This window comes from Ursus arctos, unplaced genomic scaffold (genome assembly GCF_023065955.2).
Source record: "Ursus arctos isolate Adak ecotype North America unplaced genomic scaffold, UrsArc2.0 scaffold_27, whole genome shotgun sequence".
NCBI classification, from domain to species: domain Eukaryota; kingdom Metazoa; phylum Chordata; class Mammalia; order Carnivora; family Ursidae; genus Ursus; species Ursus arctos.
Genome location: NW_026622952.1, coordinates 37730014 through 37736898, shown reverse-complemented (window position 1 = coordinate 37736898; position 6885 = coordinate 37730014). Strand labels below are relative to the sequence as shown.

General features: G+C 42.6%; 1 pseudogene; it reads right to left on the bottom strand.

The window, feature by feature from the left end:
* Positions 1-608: 608 nt before the first annotated feature.
* LOC113262077 (synaptobrevin homolog YKT6-like) lies at positions 609-1179 on the bottom strand (annotated as a pseudogene).
* Positions 1180-6885: the final 5706 nt, after the last annotated feature.

The window sequence follows — 6885 nt, the reverse complement described above, 5'->3', positions numbered from 1 at the left end:
TTATCCCAGGCTGAATGCAGTCTGACCACTTAGCTTCCACGTGGCCACAGCCCTTCCGTCTTCTCCTCTCACCAGGGCGTGCTCTCCCCGGCAGATCTCTCTGCAGTTATGTGGCCCTTGCTTCCTTCACAGAAAGAAAGGCTATGCAGCCTACGATCCCTAAGGGGGCTTACCACACCCACCGTTGGGGAGGAGACGCAGGACAGTTTGCCCAGTAGAAGGATGTTATGGTTGTCCTTAGTCCTGCTTGGTCCCAAGAGTCAGAGTAAGGGTTCCTCTAGCTTCTTCAGATCTGAAGAGGTAGTCTGTTGTATTTTATGTGAGGCATTCAGTTTATGGTTTCATTTGTCCCAATAATATACTTTGGGGGCCTCAAAGGATCTTTTCAAAAATTACTAGACATAGAGATTTGCATGTTCCCCAGCCCCAGGGCCCTTCCATGATTGCTCAGTTCCTCCTGGGAGCTCCAAAGTGAAAATTGAGAGTGACCCCACGCAGGTCTCTCCACGGTGGATCTGCTTCCCCAGGGGCTGCAGTTCTGATGTGAATGACCTTGACATTTCAGCACAGGGGCTTCCGCAGGCTGTCTTCACAGCACAAGTCCTGTTTCCGCGCTGTTTCCGGGCTTTAGACGGTGTTCACAGCGCTTTGGGTTTGGACACCAGGTCATCTAGCTTCTCCCCTCGCTCTAAGAGACACTCCATGGTGTTGTGCAGAATGATTTTGGTCACATCCAGCTCAGCCAGCACCTTGAGCATGGGGCCAGTTTCTCCAAGGTTCTGGTATCTTCTGAGTTGGTCACCTAGGGCCGCATGGTGGATGGTAGCAGGGGATCGGCTGGCCACTCTATCTTGTCGAGCTGCTTGGAGAATTCACCTAGTATCTTCTCCGGCAAGGCAAAGCCCCCCGGGACAGATATTCACTGTCCATTACGACCATCCCCGCAAGACAGTCATTTCTCACATAGAGGTGGCACAGATATTCTCAATTTTTGACAGAAGCTCTGCGGCCTTCCGCTGAGGGCTCCACAGTCCATTGACTTGTGAAGGTCATGAAGTCCTGAGCACTGGACCTCTGGAGAAAGCTGAACGAGGACATGTCATCCGTGGCTTTAAGCAGCACTGCCTTGGGCTCGCCTTTGTACAGTACGCTGAGGCCTAACAGCTTCATGGAGCCTCGCCCTCAGGCCACCCGCCCAGGCCGGCTGACAGCTCACAGAAAGAGTACGGCCACGCTCCTGGGAAGCCACACAGGCTACGGACAGGTGGGACGCCGGCTACCTCCTGACGAGGTTGTTTTGAGAATGGATCAAGAAATAATAGAAGTAATAGAAATGCATTGCCAGGAGCAGGAGACAGAGGTTCTAGTGTTGCTTTTGCCATTAACTAGCTCCATGAGTCGGGGAAGGCACTGAAACTTGAACTTTCTGAGCTTCCGCTTCCTGGAAAATAAAAGCTATGTTAAATCAACAGTAGTCACTTCAGAGGGATGGAAGATATTATGACCACTTGGAAGAGTCACTCATGCCTGACACCAAGCTTATATGAATGGTAGAGTTTAGGAGGGAGGGAGCCAAGAAAGCAGGGCTAGATGTTTTTTAAAAGTTCTGGAGATGCTTTGGATAGAAATCATCCCCATCTTCATCCCCACCACTTCCTGATAGAGAATCTCTGGATTAGATCATATCTAGGAGCACTTTTGTCTCTAACATTATATGACCTACCCAAGAGACCAAAAAAAAAAAAAAAAGGTATGGAAATGTCAATTAAGGCAACAATAAGATACCAGTACACACTGATTAGAAAGGCCAAAATCTAAAACCCTGACAGCACCAAATGCTGGCAAGAATGGGGAGGAACAGGAACTCATTCATTGGCGGTAGGAGTGCAAAATGGTACCGATGCTTTGGAAGACAGTTGCTCAGTTCCTTACAAAACTAAACGTACTATTACCATGTGATCCAGCAGTCATGCTCCTTGATATTTACCCAAAGTAAATGAAAACGCATGTCTACAGAAAAATCTGCACATGGACAGCAGCTTGATTCGTAATTGCTAAAACATGGCAGCAGTGAAGATGTCCTTCAGTAGGTGAGTGGTAAGTACACTGCGGTACGTCTGGACCATGTAATATGATTCAGCACTAAAAAGAAATGAGTTACAAGCCATGAAAAGACATGAAGGAAACTTAAATACATGTTACTAAGTGAGAGACTCAAATCTGAAAAGGGTTCATACTGTATGATTCTAACTATAGAACATTCTGGGAAAGGCAAAACTATGCAGACAGTAAAACAATCAGTGGTTTCAAGGGTTGGGAAGGGAGGGATAAACATATGGAACACAGAGGATTATTAGGGAGGTGAACTACTCTGTATGATGCCATAACCAGAGATACATGTCATCACACATTTCTTCAAACCCATTGAATGTACCCTACTGTGAACTGTGGACTTTGGGTGACAGTGTTGTGTCAATGTAGCTTCCATTGTAACAAATGTACACCCTGGAGGAGAATGTTGATAATGGGGGGCATGCATGTGTGGGAGCAGGGGACATATGAGAAATGTCTGTACCTTTCACTCAGTTTTTCCACGAACCTAAAGCTGCTCTAAAAAATAAAGCCAAGAAAATAAATAGGGCATCATGTTCAGGACCCATCACATTGGGAGGAAGCCTATGTGATGGCTTGTTTCTAAAGCCAACTACCTTTCATCTTGAGGTAACGCAATTGAAGAAAGTGTAGTCTGAATGTGAAATTTTTTATTATCTAAGTGAACTGAGAGAGAAGCACCGCAGGAAGGAATAGAAGGAGTCTTACTTTGTAATGAAAAAGCCTATGTATAAACAGAGAGAAAACATTAACATGGAAAATTAATGACAAGTCAACTATTAGTAGGACAATTTGTATGTGATTTTTTATAATTCAGTATTTTTTAAGTGTGTAATTTCAAATGATAGGGTTTTTCTCATTGTCGTACCATGTAATTTGGCAAGTAAACACACAAACACAAACAATTATCTATTAAAGTATTTTAATGATACTATTCTGTAATGATTTCCCTTTGGAATAAGACGTTGCATTAGACTTTCAAATGAGGTAACTTCCCATCTCTTCCTATTTCTACACTTTGGTTGAGTTCTAGCTCTGTCCTAAAAACTGGAATGGCAAACCTATAAGGATAATTTAGAATAATCCCTTGTAATGATCTATATGAAATTCTATATCCCTTCGTCTCTTCCCACATACCCACATAACAATCTCTCCTCACAGACTCCTAAAGGAATGGTAAAGTAAAAATGGCTGCCCTTGAAAACAGAATATCCGTAAGAAAATTGGAATAGAAAACTACTCCTGTAACATTGCCAGCTCATCTTTTGTCAAGCACTGGATAAGGCATTAGGAATACAACGTCAAATAATGTATAATCTCAACTCTGAAGATGTGTATGTTTTCGTAGAAACAGCAGCAAAGCAAATCATTTCAGTGTGGGATAGCTGTCTTCAGGGGGTAATATGGAAGCACTGAGAAGAAAGTTCTCAATTAGATTAAGAGATAAAGGAGGGCCTCTTTGAAGAAGTGATGCTCATACTTTTGAACCATGTTGTAGAAGTTTGTTAGACAAGAAGGGGAAAAAGAGAAGAGAATGAAGAAAGATTTAAAGGAAAGAAATAGCATGACCCACTGTTTCCATAACACAGAAAATTGGGAAAAAGGAACCAGTAAAGCTAGGGAAGGAGACAGGACACTTCTGAAAGACACACAAAAGCTATGAGTCCTAGGCTAAGGAATTTGAACTTTATTCGTCAGGCTATGGAGAAATGTCAACGGATTTTTATATACATGAATGACATGATGGGGCAAGTATTTTATAGCAATCATTCTGACAGCATTCTGAATAATAGTTTAAAAGACAGGCAAGGCTATTAATTAGGTGGTTAATGCAATCATTGAGGCATCCCGGGTGAGATCCTAACCTAAAGTGATGGGACTAAGATGGAAGAGGTAGGTGGCAAACTGTTAGAGGTAGAATTCCAAAGACTCGGTGACTCACTAACTGTGGGAGGGAGGGAGAGGGACAAGGGGACGGTGTCGCATGGGCTTCTGGCTTTATCAGTTGGTTGAATAGTGACACTATTCACTGATTGAGATAGAAACTTTAAAATAACCAATTTTCTGGAGAACTGTTTGAAAATGTTATGTTTGAGGCATATATATACATACGGATATGTGTGTGTATATATATATATATATATTTGGTTAGCAGATAACATATTCCGAACGAAAGTTGGGAGAATACATCCTAAGTTTAATAGGCGTTATCTCTATTTGGTAGATTTAGGGATTGGATTTCCTTTTTCCTTCCTATATTTTATTTTCTAAGTTTTATGTAATGAATATGCATTACTTTTAATACTAAAATAAAAACTAATAAGAAAAAAAAGATAGGTCAACTTGGCCAAGAGTATCATAGAGCAGTAAACTCAAGGGAAGGAAGTGTCTATTAATTTGGCAATATGGAAATCATTTGGCTTTTTTACCAGAAGTCTCTTTCCATAGGTAGAGTTGTAAATGGGCTCAGAAGAAATAGAAATAGACTGAGCTCAGTCAGTTAAGCATCCAGCTCTTGATTTCCATTCTGGTCATGATCTCAGGGTCCTGGGATCGAGCCCCACGTCAGGCTCCCCACTCAGTGAGGAGTCTGCTTGAGGATTCTCTCTCTCCCTCTTCATCTGCCCCTCCCCCCACCCGCCCACACACTCTCTCTCTCTCTCCCAAATTAAACAAATACATCTTTTTTAAAAAAAAGGGTGAAAGCACAGAGGATGCTTTCAAGAAGGTTGACTCTAAAAGGAAGCAGAAATATGGTTGGAACCATAGGTTGAAGATACCAGTTCAAAGGAACATCTAGAGATGGACTCACTGTGTTTACAGCTGACAGGAAAAAGCCAATACAGATTCAAAAGTACAAGACAGGGAAGGGATGACTATTGGAGCAATAACTCAGAAGAGACAGTAAGACATTGAATTCAAATATCAGCTGAAATAATAGCCTTAAACTCAAAAAGACTTTAGCTAAAATATGAGGAAATGAGGAAAGGATGGGTAGAAATAGAAATAAAGGGACAAGAATTAAACACATGCATTAGCCTCAAATTCTTTCCCAAATCCTATTTAGATAGCAGTAAAGCTAATTAATACACGGAAAGTATAAAAATCCAAAAGGAATGTAAACATCAGCAGTGCAGTTTTAGAAATTGAAAAGGTGATGGGTGAGTGGTAACTGGCTTAGCAGACATGGGAAAGTAGAGAAAGCTAGAAATTAACCCGATGTACATCTTTCCACCTGCGGAAGACTCAAGAATTGGAGGGACCCTCTTGCAGAATGCTGGCAGCATAAGGGCATTCCTCCAGGCAGGATCTGGAAGAGCCTTCCCTGGGAAATCTGGCCCACCCACAAGAAAAAACCAAAAATACTGACACTGGGAATTCTACAAAAAAAAAGCCAGCCAAATCCCCCAACAGTAAAGTCCACTATCAATAAAATCCAACCAACAGCATAGAGATGCCCAAAAAGAACACTGAAAAACAAACTTGGAATTTAAACTATACCAAATCAGAATGGAGACTCAATAGAAAGACTGGAAGATAGGGCGAAGAAATCTAGAAATCAGAAGAGATCTAGAAAAACAGAAAACAGGAAATAAAAGAAAAAAATAAGAAAGAGAACTATTTAAGAGAGCCAATATCTATATAAAAAGAATTCCAGAAAGAGAGAAGAAATAAAGCAAATGGAATGGAGAAAATCATCAAATGAATAAGACAAGAAAATTTCCCCAGAGCTGAAGGATATGAGTTTCCAGATTAGAAAGACCCAGCAAGTGCCAAGTTCAATGAATGAAAATAGAACCACACCAGTACATTTCCTTGGTAAATTCAAAGAATAGGGGGAGATGAGGGAGAGAAGGGATTTCTTTCCCCCCACAGAGCAAAGGAAAAACAGGTCACATAAGAAGGATTAGGGATTTGAGTGGTTTTGGACTTCTCAACAGCAATGTTGGAAACAGAAAGACACAGAGTGGTTTCCAAATTCGGAGGAAAAAGGATTTCCAGCCAAGAATTCAAAAACTGGCTAACCTATCAAGTAAATGTGAGCACAACATTCTCAGACGTGCAAAATCTCAAAAAGGTGATGGCTGCAGAGCAGACATAGTAATCAACCTGGCTAGACGGGAACAGGGCAGGGGCTCCATGAGGAAACTGGGGCAAGCAGAGGAAGTGAACATGAAGGGTTGAAGGGATGGAGAGGACATTTACATGACTGGGAAGAGGCTGGGGAAACCAAGGAGGTTATTATCAGTCCTAAAAACACAAAGAGATGTGTGTCTTAATTGCCTCCATTCATGGCTTTGGTGAGGGATGAGTTTCCATCCTAGGGTTATGGGATGGCTGAACACACCACCCCGGACTCGGGGCAGTGAGACTGACAGCCTTTGTTAATAACAAATACACCCTGGGGGAGGAGGACCCCACCGACAGGCAGGCCCACACACAGGCTGCACTCCAGAATGGAATGAACCAGCCGGGATTGTGGGAGGCAGTCTTTGCAGTATCAAGAGAGCAAGGTGACCCCTGCTTCCCCACAAGACGATGTGATCAGCTTTTTTAATAATTCCGAGGGCTAGCAGGGCACTGAAATTCATTACGCAGGGATAAGCAGGAGCTGCACCTGGTCCTCTTGCTAAGGAGCGTTGTTTAGCTGGGGGACCTTACGCAGGATAGCCTGGTGGGGAACGGGAACTTGTAGGGAAACCATCTGAGGCCCTCAAGTTTCCCCAGATGTCAAGGCGACACAAAATACTAGGCTGTAATGGTAGCCCTTCA